The sequence below is a fragment of the Patagioenas fasciata genome, chromosome 32 (assembly GCF_037038585.1).
Source record: "Patagioenas fasciata isolate bPatFas1 chromosome 32, bPatFas1.hap1, whole genome shotgun sequence".
In the NCBI taxonomy this organism is placed as follows: Eukaryota; Metazoa; Chordata; class Aves; order Columbiformes; family Columbidae; genus Patagioenas; species Patagioenas fasciata.
In genome coordinates, this window is record NC_092551.1 from 1,187,133 (window position 1) to 1,202,560 (window position 15,428).

Genomic DNA, 15,428 nt, shown 5'->3' on the forward strand with positions numbered 1-15,428 from the left:
CTTGGAGCGAGGGTTCAGCTGAAGGTGACTCCAGGTGTTCACTACAAATGATGGCAAAATACCAGAGAGATTTGTCAGGTATTGGTGAAACCAAAGGGAAAAGAGCAACCTATACACCCAGGGGTAGGAGGCTGGGCAGGCAGCAGTGGATTGACTTTGTCAAGCACTGTTCATGTTTGTCCTGACTGATTGGAATGATCGTCTCTGGGGGTCTGAGTATCTTCAGTGGGATTCCCTTTTGCCTGGCGAGTCGCGTCCTCTCCCCCAGCAGAGAAAAATGGGCATTTCTGTCTGTAGTGCATCAGCTCTTCCTCATGGACAAACACGGAGAAGAGCTCAGAGGAACTGTGTTTCTGAAGCACCTCATTCACTGGAGGTGAAAGGAGTCCAAGGTGACTGTCCTCTTGTCAGACATCAGCACTTTGCAGATCTAAGGTGGGATTAGGCTCCAGTTCAAGGTGCTCAGATTCAGGTAGGTGAGGATATCCAGGTTCATCCGAGGCTGTGGAGGCCAGAAGGGTGTCCAGCGCCCCATCAGGGACACAGGTGTGGTTTCACTCTGTTGCCCAAGTGTGGGTCTCTAATGCTTTTTGAAACATGTCAGGATATCCAGCCTGGGTTCCAGCGGCTGTTCAAGGACACAGGTGTCTTCTTCTGTTGTGTGGGTTCCTGTCTGAACTGCTTGAGCCATGTTGTTTTCCAGGCTGCCCTGGCTGTACAATAGGTTTCTCCTGAGATGAACCATCTAGTTGTGTTGACTTGGGAAGGCTGTGGGAAATTCCACGTATCCCTACAGAACAATGATTTTCATCCACTGTTCTCATTTGATTTTTGTCTCTGGACATCACCTTCAGCTGGAAAACACTAAATGCCTCAGCATTACAGAATCCCACATAATCCCAGCCTGGTTGAGTTGGAGGGACCTCTGCAGATCCCCCAGTCCAAGCCCTGCTCACGCAGGGTCACAGAGCAGATCACACAGGTGGGTCCAGGCGGGTTTCAATGTCTCAGAGAAGGAGACTCCACACCCGCTCTGGGCAGCCTGGGCCAGGCTCTGGCACCTCCCAGCAAACAAGTTTCTGCTCATGTTCAGATGGAGCCTCCTGTGTTTCAGTCTGTGCCCGTTGCCCCTCACCCTGGCGTTGGGCACCACTGAACAGAGTCTGGTCCATCCTCTGACAGCCACCCTGAGATATTGATCCATTGATCAGATCCCTCTCAGCTTCTCTTCTCCAGCTTAACAGCCCCAACTCTCACTGAGTCTTTCCTCATCAGAAAGATGCTCCAGACCCCTACCAAACCATCTAGTTGTGTTGACTTGGGAAGGCTGTGAGAAATTCCATGTATCCTTGCAGAACAATGATTTTCATCCACTGTTCTAATTTGATTTTGTCTCTGGACTTCACCTTCAGCTGGACAGCATTAAATGCCTCAGCATTGTACTCAGTGCTGCTGCTTGTCTGGCGTCAGCTGGCCAAGGGTGAAACTTTGGTTCAGGCCCTCAAGTAGAGCTAAGCTGGTCTGTCCTATGTGACACCAGGGTAATGTGTGTGTTGTGGGGGGGTTTGGCTCCCAAAGGGGAACATGAGTCTCCAGGGAGGTGGCGACTGGCAGAAGGGCTGTGGGTGAAGAAGGGGGATGAAGAGGGGAAGCCAGCACTGGGCATGGTTCCTCTGCTGAGTACACAAACACATTCGGGTCACTGCTGACCTGGGAACACACCAGGGTCTGGGCTGAAGGATGCTGCTTCCTGATTTTTAAAAAGAATAACAAGGAACCTCAAAATCTATGACCATCTTCAGCCCCCTGGGCTCGTGGCTGGTTTTAAATGACTACAGAAGGCTCAGCAAGTACCGTAATAATTTGTAATAATCTAACTTTAATTTGCTGTCACGTTTCACTGGAAATATGAGGAGGGGCTGGAAACCACAGTCAGGGATGACAGGCAAGAAGGGGCTGGAGCAGGGTTAGGCAAGGTCTGCAGGAACGGCAGCCTGGCTCCTGGTTGTTGTGAGTATATAATTTACTGTTACTGATGTTACTGCTGCAGGGGCAAGGTCACCCTTCAGTCCTTTGTAATCCTTTGGGCTCATCAGAAGGTATTATCTGTTACTTTCGCTCTGTAGTGGGTCCCGTCTGTGGTTCAAGTCCGACACTACTTTGTCTTGCACTTCTACAGCACCTTTTCGTGCCTCTGGGTCCCACCATGCACTGCAGAGTTAAATTGATTGGTACGCTCCAAGCAATTTACCCTTGATTAAAGCAGACAGGTCTCTGCAGTGACAGAGTTGTGGATTATGCTTTTTAAAAATACATTCCCCGCTGGCTCCCACCAGAGAAAGCCCTGCTGCTGTCTTTCTTTCCATCTGAAAGGGTTACCATGGTATTATGCTCTAAATTATATCTGTCATCTCTGTAAAATAATAATCATAGACCCAGCAGGGTTGTATTTTGCTTTTTATTCCTATTTCTAACAAGATTTTGAAGCAGCATGTCACATTAAGATCTGTGGCAGCTGGGGAAGAGCAGGCTCTCTCCTCCTGACAGCCAGACAGCAGCGGGGGCTCCGGCGTGTCCTGCTGCTCCACGTCGGCTCCGCTGCCAGTGAACTCCTCGCTCCTTTGCATGGGGAGGGATTTTCATGTTCACCCTTGGTTGAGCTCACTAAAGAGCCCTGCAAACTTCAGGCTTGAAGCACCGAAATGCACCTTGTGTGTTACGTGCTGACATTGTGGCTGAGTTGGGAATGACGGCGGCGAGATGGGCGCAGGGTCAGCAAGAGTTTGTTTTGTGCCTTGGTCTGGCACGGTTGTTTGGCACAGCTTTACCTTGGGTTTGGCTGGCGTGTGGTTACCTGAGCCAGTCTGGTTTCACAGCTTCCCCCTCCTTCTCTCTTCCCATCTCTGCTATTTTTCTTCCTAACAGAGATCCAGGTGCCAGCAGCTGCTCTATCGCACATGGCAACCACGGTGCTATGGAACAGGCTGCCCAGGGCAGTGGTGGAGTCATCATCCCCGGAGGGGTTTGAAAGGTGTTTAAACAAGGTGCTTAGGGACATGGTTTCATGCTAGAATTAGGGTATGGTTGGACTCGATGCTCGTGAGGGTCTCTTCCAGCTGAAATGATTCTGTGATTCTATGCAGTGCCAAGGGGGTGACTGGAGCCTCTCGTCAACCCTCCCTGATATCAGAGCAGATTTAAAAATTGGCACTTTAAATAGGACTCTTGAGTTTGTGGCCCACACGCTGTTGTTGTGTTTGTCATTGTTTTCATGTCACCGCTGCTGAGGCAGCTCCAGGCTCCCCAAGAAGAACGTCAGGAGAAAGGAGAGCAGGTGCTTCATCCAGCAGTGCAGGACAGCTAGAAAGGGGTCGCTATGCTGCACTAGTTAGTATAATTTTAAATGTTATTTAGACTGCAAAGAAAAAGTTATTTATTTTTCTTGCCTGGTCTCCAGGGATGGTTCATCCACCACCTCTCTGGCCAACCTGGGCCAGGCTCTCACCACCCTCAGGGGCAGCAATCTCTTCCATATCTAGAGCGTCCCCGTCGCTCTCTGGGGACGCAGCTGGTTGCCGTGGCAGAGCCTGGCAGCTCTGCTGAGAGGAGTCGGGAGAGTCGGGTCTGTAAAGTGAAGGGAGGGGAGATGTTCAGGTGTTAAGTTAATAAACTGCTTACAGATTTGTGAAACGTGGATTTTCTTCCCTCTGAGCCTTACATTTGCTTGCATCAAGAACACAACTTTTGTGGCTTGGAGTGTCTTTAGAGTGACTTTTTTTTAGGACCTGATGGGTTTCACCTTATTCTCTTTGAGTCATCAGCTCTTCTCACTATCTTTTCTCTGAAATAAATAAAATAACAGCTTGACAGCTGTAATGACAAATGTGAAACCCAAATGATTTGAGCCATGATCCATCGAGCTGAGATGGCCTGCTTTACATTGCTTTTAATACATTTTATGTTTTGTGTGTAAATAATTAGATGTTAGGAATAAAAACTGTCTGTTTAATACATGCCATTGAAAACCCTGGGTGCTGTTAATAGGCTTAGTAATAGGTGACACCTCTTTGAAATATAATTCTTTTATGCATTTTAATAGAGTTCATGGTAAACATGCTGTGATAAGCAGACAGAAACTAATATTTCCTGCAGCCAGAATGCACCTAATTAAAATTAATTGATTTTAGAAAAAAATCATCACCGCTAAGATGTCCAAACTATCTTCTTCTTGACAAAGCAGCCGTGCTGTGGTGTTGGGATGCAGAAACCCGCCCGTCGGGCTGGTGTCTGACCCTACGCACTCTTGGAGATCCGGCTGCGCTGGGGATGCACTTTGGCTGTTAAAATTGGTGTAATATATACAATTGCTTTGGGAAATTGGAGGTAACGAAGGGCACGTTCTCCAGGGGCTTCTTCAGAAGTTTATTTGCAGGTTGTTACAGTAACTCTGCATTTTGAGTGATTCAGCCCCATTCAGCCTGGATGCTGGGGAGACATCAGGCCCTTCAGGTCAAGGTGGGGTTTACTGCTGGTCTCTGCACCCCACAGGGCCTTCTGTTCTCTACCCCGGAATGTCTGCAGCACCCCCAAGACCTGGTGAAACTCTACCTGCACGAGTCAAACCGAGTCTACCGGGATAAGATGGTTGAAGAAAAGGATTATGGTACCTTTGATAAAATCCAGCTGGAGACGGTGAAGAAATTATATGACGTAAGTGTTGAGGTTCATAACTCTGATAATAACGTACGTGCTTACAGGACAAAGGTTCCTTGGGCAAGAGAAGTTTGACCCAAGGTCTGCCAGTCTCTCACTTGCAGGGAGTGTGATGCTCTTGGTGGGACACCAGGAGCAAAATCTCTGTCAACTGCTTCCTGGGCTGCCAATGTTGGTATTTGGGTGAACGATGCTCTCCCTAAGGGCACCGGGGAGAGGAGATTTCGGCTCTGTGAATTAATTAAATTATTTTATTTAAATGTCTTGAGTCTTGTGGCAAAAGCAAAAGAGTCAGATCCCCAGTCTTGGTGGGAGTAAAGTGAGATGCAGGCACAAATCCCTAGTGCTTTCCTTTTTTTCCAAAATATCTTCCTAATGGAAGCTCTAGACCTGCTTTGCTTCAGTCCTGTCATCACCCGGCAGTGTTGCCATTGGAGTCCCGCAAATATCACAGTAACGCAGACAGTGCTTTTTCCTCTGGCTGTTAATCATTGTCCATGCAACAGTGTCGTGCTGTAGCTGTTGCTGTGGGGCTTTTCTTGTGCTCACATTTTCTTAAGGTGATGAGTTCTTGTGATTTACAAAAGGTCCAGAGCAAGTATTGGGGCTTTATCCTTTCCCTTTCCTTCCCTTTTGTCGCTCTTTCCCCTTTTTCAACACACAGGTGCAGCTATATGGACATTTTTTGGAACACTGTGCTTCACTTGGAAAGATGACATAGAGCTGCAGTGTTTTCTCCTTTACTTCTTATATACCTTTTTTAAAAATTATTTTTAAATTTGACAGGACATTGAGGAAACTTTAGAGCAGACCAAGCGAATGAACATTTATTGCCATTTCGCTAAAGGCGTTGGAGAACCCAGCTACAGGCCAGTTCCGACCTGGGAGGAGCTGAACAAGATCCTTGTGGAAGCCTTGGGCAGCTACAACGAAGTCAACGCTGCCATGAGCCTGGTGCTGTTTGAGGACGCCATGTGCCACGTGTAAGGGAGTTTTCTGTCTTTATGCTCTCACTGTAGCTTTTATCCATGCAGATTGTTTCCATGGAGGTTTCTGGAGGATGTCGGTATCCATTATTAGAGCAGAAGGAGCTGGAGGTGTGCAGAAGCTTCATCTGCCCACGTGGTGTGTCCTGCACAAATACTGCCCTGCTTCTCCAGCTGCTGCTGGGGGGATCTTTTGACACTGTGAGGATGCGGGGCTGTCGGATGGAGGGTCAGCATGCTGCTGGTCGTTTGAAGTCTGGTTGCTGTTACATCTTTGGCCCTTGATGCTCTGCATACGGCACAGACGTTTATTGTACATGACATTGATCAAGTGCTTTTTGTCTTCACTTGACAGCCAGCCACAGAACTAGTTACACCAGGATGTCCCTAAATGCTTTCACAACTGGGTTAGAGGCACGTTTACACAATTCTCAGTGGGATTTTCAAATGTATATAATGTGAGATTACGTGAATTCAGGCTAATAGTTTGAATGGACTGAGGCACTTAAATTGCCTGGATCCTTTGGAAAGCCTGCTTGCATTCCGATGCCTGGAGGTCCAGCTGGATTCCCTGTGGAAACTGGACACGTGGGACTATATGAAAATAGCGAGCCTCCGTTGATCATTATGAAGCTATTTACATGCCTGTGGTATGGATCGTGACACGTACCTCCAGCTCTTATACATGATTTAAATGCTTGTTGGGAATTCCACAGAATCACAGAATCCCAGAATGTCAGGGGTTGAAGGGACCTGGAAAGCTCATCCAGTGCAATCCCCCATGGAGCAGGAACACCCAGCTGAGGTTCCACAGGAAGGGGTCCAGGCGGGTTTGAATGTCTGCAGAGAAGGAGACTCCACAACCTCCCTGGGCAGCCTGGGCCAGGCTCTGCCACCCTCACCATGAAGAAGTTTCTTCTCCAATTTAAGTGGAACCTCCTGTGTTCCAGTTTGTACCCATTGCCTCTTGTCCTGTCATTGGTTGTCACCGAGAAGAGCCTGGCTCCATCCTCCTGACACTCACCCTTTAGATATCTGTAAACATGAATGAGTCCCCCCTCAGTCTCCTCTTGTCCAGCTCCAGAGCCCCAGCTCCCTCAGCCTTTCCTCACACGGGAGATGCTCCACTCCCTCCAGCATCTTGGTGGCTGCGCTGGACTCTCTGCAGCAGTTCCCTGTCCTTCTGGAGCTGAGGGGCCACAACTGGACACAATATTCCAGGTGTGGTCTGATTTTTGGGGGCTGAAATGCAGACCTGGCCTCAGATAATTTCTGAAGATGAACCTCCCCTGTAAATCATAGTTTTAACTGATTTTGCCTGGAAACATTGTATCATGAAGAGCAGGTTTGTGACTGAGCTAGAAGGAAGCCGCTGTCCTGCTGCACGCTTGTGTGGGTGATTTCAGGTTTGCTGGACCTGGTAACCTAATGCAGTTACTCTCATGCAAATTAAAAAAATACATATATATATATAAATTTCTACTCCTTTTAACTAGCTGTTTAACCAGTTCTGTTCTAAGAGCTCAGCAATCTGTTCCTTTTGCGGTGCAGCGTGCTGGCTGTGCTGGGGCATGGCTTCCCTTATAGTTTGGGCATTTACTTCTTTGTATTAATGAGTCATATGCAACCTGATGTCCATTGGTGTTTCTGCTTGCAGAAAGGTGACAGTAATTTTAATCTTGTGCTTCTTTTGCACTTTACATAAATTGGGATTTTCAACAAAACCTGTCAGTATCCCTCCAGTTAATATTGTGAGTAATCGGGAAGGCGAGGTTTGAGTATTCAGCATGATTTTCACTGGAGCTGAGTGATTTCGATTCAGCGCATTTGGAAATTGCGTTTTGCTGAAACACACAAATTATTCCATCTCCAACAGCTTATGGATGACATCTTGAATTTGTTGTGAAGTTTCTGTTGGGAAAAAAAAGTAAGGGAGTTAATGTATGTGGGGAGGTGGGGGATATGGGTCAGTCACCTCCTGACCCGGGGCTCATGGTGCCCATTCCCAGCGCACACCCCGTGCCCTTGCTTTTGGGGACAGCCAGCTAGAGAATGAAAAGCAGGAACATTCCAGCTCTCCACACAAGCTGGATTGCTATTCTGGGTTTAATTTCACAATCTGTGGGAGTCTGCACATAGATCATAAGACGCTTGAGTTGTAATAAAGCAGTACAGTATTTCTTGCAGTCTTATTTGAAAAATTAATTAGATTAGTCTAGGAAAATACTCAGTTAAGTGAGTTGAATAAAGGCAGTGATGTCAAGAGGGGAATGGTGCTTGCATTTCAGACACCTGACAGTGAGGTTTTCACAGGTAGGATCCTCTAAACCTCCCTCACTTGGGATTTTAACGTGGGGATGTCAGCAATTGCTTAAAGAGAATAGACTGGGGGCAGAGCTCACTGTGCAACTCTCAAGGACAAGTGAACAGACCTGAAAAACAATAGCAAGTTCATTTTAAGTGTGACAAAATCTCACTCTTAATGGTGGCTTGGATAAATAATGTTGGACTGTATTTTCCAGACAGGTATTATGCTATTCCAGATGTATATGAATATGCTTTAATGCATAGCAGGACCCTTCACCTGAACATGAACCCAAAATGCTTTGTGAAGAGGAACCTTCACTGGAGAGGTGCACCAGAGCCATGAATTCTGTTCTCACTATTTGCATGTCCATGTAATGTGTTTTTTCCCTTGTCCTCCCTGCAAAGACATCCAGGCCTTCACCTTAAAATATTTCTATCCAGCAGGACTTGGCAGGTGGAAAAATATTGGACACAGTTTGAATCGCCACCAAACTATTTTTTTAATCAGCTACGTCCTTTGTTTGGGCCTCAGCAGAGATGGGGATTGATTGCTGACATGTCTCTTAGATTGACATTTTTCATCCCATTCAGACTACGGTTTCCTAGTGATTAAAATATATATTGAAAAGCAGTGGGCAGAGAATAAGAAAAATACTCTTATTAATGACAGATTTTATATGCTTCAATTTAGTTGCCGCATCAACCGGATCCTGGAGTCCCCCCGAGGGAACGCTCTCCTGGTCGGCGTGGGTGGAAGCGGGAAGCAGAGCCTGACCAGGCTGGCGGCCTTCATCAGCTCCCTGGAGCTTTTCCAGATCACGCTGAGGAAAGGGTACGGGATCCCTGACCTGAAGGTGAGTGACTCCTGGGGCTGAGGTGGAGCGGAAGGGAATAAAAAGCAGAACTTGCCCTGAAAACTTTGGGATCCCCAATTTAAGAAGGACAAGGAATTACCAGAGGGAGACAAAGATGCTGAGGGGTCTGGAGCATCTTTCTGATGAGGAAAGACTCAGTGAGAGTTGGGGCTGTTGAGCTGGAGAAGCTGAGAGGGATCTGATCAATGGATCAATATCTCAGGGTGGGTGTCAGAGGATGGACCAGACTCTGTTCAGTGGTGCCCAACGCCAGGGTGAGGGGCAACGGGCACAGACTGAAACACAGGAGGCTCCATCTGAACATGAGCAGAAACTTGTTTGCTGGGAGGTGCCAGAGCCTGGCCCAGGCTGCCCAGAGCGGGTGTGGAGTCTCCTTCTCTGAGACATTGAAACCCGCCTGGACCCACCTGTGTGATCTGCTCTGTGACCCTGCGTGAGCAGGGCTTGGACTGGGGGATCTGCAGAGGTCCCTTCAGCCCCCACCAGGCTGGGATCCTGTGATTCTGTCTTGTTGCGTGTTGAATGACGCCATTGTGAAGACAGTAAAAAGCTCCAGAGACTATATGGGACTGCAGAGAGGAGCAGTGCTTCCCAACACATCTGTGGGGTGCAGACAGGCCTGATGTCCCCTGCCAGCCCTCTGAGCTGGCCAGACCCAACAACATCCCAGCCCAAGGCTCAGAGTCAGCGCTGGGCTCCGATGATAAACCCCTGGTGTGGACATTCAGTTAATGCTTGTTCAAGAAACCGTATTTGACTATTATTTCTAATTAAACCAAGATGTGGTAATTAGCTCATCTGTGAGATGCCTGTTGTGGAGTGATTTGGAGGTGGAAAAGGAGCAGGAGAGAGCAGGAGGAGAGTTCCAAAGTCGTATCCAGTCCTTCCACCAGGATTTTGTATGAGGGAGGGACTGAGGGGATGGTGGATGGTTCACTATAGAGAACAGGTGCCTGTGCTTATATCTATGCGCAGGCTGGTGAGCACAGAAGTTACAAATCAACATTGTAAAATATCGTTGAAATGATTTTCAAGTATTTTAGCTGCTGGCAAAAGGATTCTCATCAGAAATGTTGTAAAAATTACAACCTCAGTAACTTCACGCCATTCTGCTCGGGAGATGCGATGGCCAATGAACCCTTGCCTTCCTTCCCCATCAGAGGCAGGGCCTGATGACCTGTAGTTGTGTACAGGTTGTTTTTGTCATGTTTTTGTCACGTCACACAAGCCTGATCCTCCATCCATTGGGTATTTTCAACTTTCCTCTGTGTTCTTCAGCCCCACTCGTACAATTTTCTAGCTCCTACCTGCCTGTTCATTGAGAAAACCTGTGCTCCCATCTAGGAATATAGCTTGAAACCAGCATTAATAAACTTGTTTTCAAAGCATGTCTTTACTTCTGTCTGTGGAGGTGGAAGATAATTTGATGTTCCCTTCACTCTCTATTCATTTTCAAAGAGTTTATGAAATATGGAGTCATCTTTTTTTCTTCGATATGGAAGAGCAGGATGGTGACAGATTACCCTGTCTGGCATTGGCCCCTCGTGCTGTTATAATTGATCTAATTCAAATTTCCAGTGATGGAAGTAACAAATGATTCTTTTTGAGGGAGTGTGTGTATTTGCTGAATTTCTAAGAAAGTTTCTGGAACACAGGCCAGTAAATTCCTTCAGTGTCTCCCGCATGCCTTGTATCCTGCTTGGAGGGGCAGGAAGGAAATGATGGAGTTTGAGCGGGATGATGGCGTTTTTCCCATCTCATGAACAACTTGGATTTCAAGAAGTTGGTGTCCTTCATCAGGAGGACACTGTGTCCTTCGTCAGGACACTGTCCCCTTTGAGGTGAAACAGCTTTTCCATATGAGCAGTTTCTCTGTCAGCATCACTGCACTGAGTGGGACACTGAAGGGCGAGTCCCTGCTCAGACTCTGGAAAGGAATAAAACTGAAAACATCCCTGTTTGCACAAGGTGTCCTTCTCCTTTCTTCACAAGCAGAAAGAAATGTGTTGCAGCACCTCAGAAAAAAAAAAGAAAATTCAGGTATAGTTGTGAAATCAGAGAAATCTACAGCATGGGGACACCAAGGTCCAACATTTTCAGTGGCTGCTGTCCCTCCCAGTCCCTGTGGTGCTTTAATGTCCCCGTATAGTGACTTATTGTGCCCACAGTAAGCCTTTCTGAACTCCCAGGGCAGCCTCCACAACCAGGGACTGCACTGATGTCTTTAGCCACATCCATTGACCTCCAGGTGTTCCAGCTACAAGCATTTCCCTGTGTGTAGCGGTGCTGGCCAGGGCTTCTTTCTCTTTTTTTTTGTGTTACACAGACCTGGCCGTAACGTCAAGTCTTACTGGGTGAAGTCTTCCAATGATGACAGCGATAGACTCCCCCATATAACCTGGCAGACTCAGCCATGAAGATGGAGAGTGGCCAAAGTGCAGTTTCACGCTAATTAATTGCCATTGCTTTATTCTTGGTTAATGGGAAGATTCTGAAATATCCTGCTTGCAGATGTGGTACCTACCTGAGTTTTGCAGAATGGAGGTGCACCCCCTAAGTCCTCTTGCTTTTCAACGTCCAGGCAGACCTGGCAAACCTGTACCTGAAAGCCGGTGTGAAGAACATAGGCATCGTGTTCCTGATGACCGACGCTCAAGTGGCAGATGAGCAGTTCTTGGTGCTGGTGAGTGACTTCTTAGCATCAGGTACCTCTGTCATTGCTTGATTTCCCCTTTCCCCCTTCTCAGTGTGGTTGTGCTCATGGTAGCATCTGTGGTTTTAGAATATACAGAAGGGCAATATATGAAGTGAGCTAGAAGATATGTGGGTTAAGTTCTGGACTAAAAGCCATGATAAGGTCTCCTTTGTGAGGATGTACTCCATCATCTGATAGTTTTTCTTTCTCTGATGTTGTGTACCTAGTTTTTCCATACTTCATGGTATACTCTCTACAGTTAAGAGACGTGTCTGTTGTGACATTGCAGCTGAGGACAGAGCCCAAGGAATGTATCAACAGATGAAGAGTTTGACCTGTGGATCTCATGCATCCACACTCTAGTTACCTAATAAGGTTTTTCCTGGCTGGAATATTTGACTGCAAGTTGGTGGATGGTACAAAGCCACCAAATGACCGTGTCTGTGTGCGTCACCTAGCTGCTTGTCCCATTGCAGTCCTTTTCCTCTTTGTTTTTCCATTAAAGTTTTTGAGTTGTTGCTTGCCCAAACAATTGCAGAATAGCCAGCCTACACACAGATGCTCTGTTTCGCTGCAGAACATGGCATGAGTATGTGTGGTGGAGCACTCCCCATGCAGGGCGCACTGCAGCTACAGCGCACATGGGAGCGTGCGGCTGTGTCACCGTGACCGCAGGGGGTAACCCAGCCTGGGCATATTCCCCAGAGTCCCTGGAAAATCACTGCTACCAACTGCATGATGCTTTTTTCCTTATTTATGAGTCAGGAGTGGGAAGACTCCAGCTGGTTCGGGTGACCTCTGTGCATGGTGAGGACTGGAGAGTTGAAAGCACAGGGAAGCGATAGTTTGTGCGAAACTCCAGAGTTGACATATGTGGCTGTAAATTGGCCAGATGGTTTGAGCAGCAAACAATCTCTGCCTGTGATAAATTTGTAATCAGGAGTAAAGACAGGGGTTGTTGTGGAGGCTGGTGAGTAGCTCCTGTCACCTGTGTAGATGGCACAAATATCTCATGACATGAAGTGAAGCTCTGCAGTGTCCTGCAGCAAGGGGCAGGCCAAGCAGCCTGGTTTGGGATGTCCAGGTCATTTTGCGGTGGTTCAGAAAGGTGTCACATTTTCCTGTAGCTGCTATGTGGGGAAGAGGGGACAGATCAGAAGTCCTCACTCAGGGTCTGGGGAGGCAGCTCAGAATTGTGGCTGGACTGAGGACTGAGGAAGGGACCATGGGAGGGACCATGACAAGTGTAACAAGGGCAAGTGCCAGATTTTGCACCTGGGACACAGCAACCCTGGCTGTACAGACAGACTGGGGGACGAGATGCTGGAGAGCAGCTCCATGGAGAGCTCTGGGGGTTCTGGTCAGTGGCAAGTTGAACATGAACCAACAGTGTCCCTGGAGCCAAGAGGGCCCCGTGTCCTGGTGCATCCAGCACGGCACGGCCAGCCGAGCAGGGAGGGGATTGTCCCGCTCTGCTCTGTGCTGGGGCGGCCTCACCTGCAGCATTCACTGTGTGCAGGGCTGGGGACACAGGAGAAAAGGAGATAAAGCTACTGGAGAGTGTCCAGAGGGACATGAAGCTGGTGAAGGTTTGGAGGGGAAGCCATATGAGGAGCAGCTGAAGTCCCTGGGTTTGCTCAGCTGGAGCAGAGCAGACTGAGGGCAGAGCTCATGGGGCTGCAGGTTCCTCAGCAGGAGCAGGAGGGGCAGGGCTGAGCTCTTCTCTGTGACAGTGACAGAACCCAGGGAATGGCAGCAGATGTGCCAGGGAGGGCAGTGGGACATGAGGAAAAGGTTCTTCACCCAGAGGTGCTGGACACTGAACAGGCTCCCAGGGCGATGTCACGGCCCCAGCCTGACAGTGTTCAAGGAGAGACTGGGCAATGTCCTCAGACACACGGGGTGACCTGTGGGGTTGTCATTGCAGGGACAGGAGTTGGACTCCATGATCCTTGGGGGTCCTGTCCATGTCAGGACGTTCTGTGGTTCTATGACCTCCCAAAACGTGACCTAGTGCCACCCAGCGGGTGCTGCCTGAGGGCTCTGGCTGCTTCCCGCTCTCTGCAGGCTTGTTTTTCTTACTTGTTTCACTTCTTTCCATCACCTAAGGAGCTAGAACAGAATATATATTTTAGACTCTCTTATAAACAAGCAGATATCTGATTAGTGTATTTTCCTAAGTAATTAGTGCTCATATTGACAGTATCTCACTCAATAATAATGATTTCAATCAAATCAGAAGCCAGAAGGGAAGTGAATAGGTGATAAATTAAGTAACCAGAAAAAAAAGAAAAATTGGCTGGTTATGTTTTTGGCAATCAGTTGCATAACTATTAACTTTAAAAAGTTTTTAAAAGATTTCTGACTTTTAAAATGTTTTGGTGATGTGGGAGTTATTTTACCAGCACTGGCAATGGCATTGAACAGCTGCAGGAACGGTACAGGTAACGAATTGATTTGCAAAACTGAAATTATTTCATTATTGTGTATAGCATATTAGGTATTTGCGATTTTTTTTCGTAATCTAATCAGCACTGTCGATCTGACAAAAATGGACTTTCTGTACTTTGGCTTTATTCTGTGTTTGTTTAGCTCATACTTTTATGAGAGATGTTGCTCTCACAAGGGCTTATTTTTTAGCAGAATGATGTTCTGTGCCACTTTGCTGCTGCTGGGGCCTATGGGCGCCTGGCACAACGATTTTTCTCAAGGAAGGGTTTTCCCCAAGGCCCTGAAGAGGGAGGCACCTGCTTCACTTTGCTCTGCGACTGCAACAAAATCCAGACCAGTAAACCCAAACCTGCCTTCTTCTCAGGTGAAATCCCTGATCTCTTCCCCGATGATGAAGTAGAAAACATAATCAACAGCGTGAGGAATGAAGTCAAAGGCCGAGGGCTGGTGGACTCCAGGGAGACTTGCTGGGAGTTTTTTATAGAGCGTGTTCGACGGCAGCTGAAGGTGAGACAGGCTGGGGGAGTTCAGGTCTTCGCCATCTGCCTTGGTGCAGGAGCATGGGGTGAAGATGCTTTGGGCTGCCTGGTAGGAAGGTCAGACAGCAGCCTGAAAGGCTTTTCTGCCTGTTCATGATGAGAACTGTGATGCACTCAGCAAGTAGTACTGAAGTGCAGGAAATGCTCTCTGTTGCCATCACTTCTTGGGCGTTAGAAAGCACTATGGAAGTTGAGAACGTTCTCTTTCAAGAGCTGAGCAGGACCAGCCGCTCCCTTTTCAAAGCCGGGCACAGGGGTGCATCAGGACGAGGTCTTGCTGCTTGAAAGAGCTGCTGAAGGGATCAGTGTTCATGTTGTTGGGGTTCCATTGCCAGAAGAAATGAAGTATTATGTTAAAAACAGAGTGCTGGAAACTGAGTGGCATGCAATGTGCCTACAGGATTTCTTCCAGCACAGCCCATAATCCAGCATAGAAAGGCCTTATGAATATGTCCAAAAGATCCCAGAACAGTTTCAGGACTGTTTCCCATGTGTGCTCAGCTCACGGGGAAAGCACAGTGAGGCGCACAGGAGAGTGAGACTGTTCCAGAAGGTGTTTACCCCTCTGCAGCGCTGTTCACTGCTGCCGGCACAGGGCCAGGAGCTGGGGAGGGCAAAGAGAGAAGCCTTGATCTTTGCTCAATGAAAGCATGTCCTCCTCCTTACTGCTCCGTTTGTGTTGGTGGGACACGGTCACTGAGATAGGGTGGCCCGTTGCTTTTTTGATGTGGGAAGGTACATGTTTAGGATGGGGAACAACTGGAAAATGAATTTTTGAGGGAAAATTTGAGGACCATGCCACAGTGTAGGTGCCCAAGGAGAGGGAATGCAGTCCTGCTCTTTCCCTCTCTGGGTGTAGAGG

General features: G+C 47.8%; 1 pseudogene; it reads left to right on the forward strand.

Moving 5' to 3' along the window:
* Positions 1-15,428, forward strand: part of LOC136111380 (dynein axonemal heavy chain 9-like) — a 122,964-nt pseudogene that overhangs the window by 83,279 nt on the left and 24,257 nt on the right.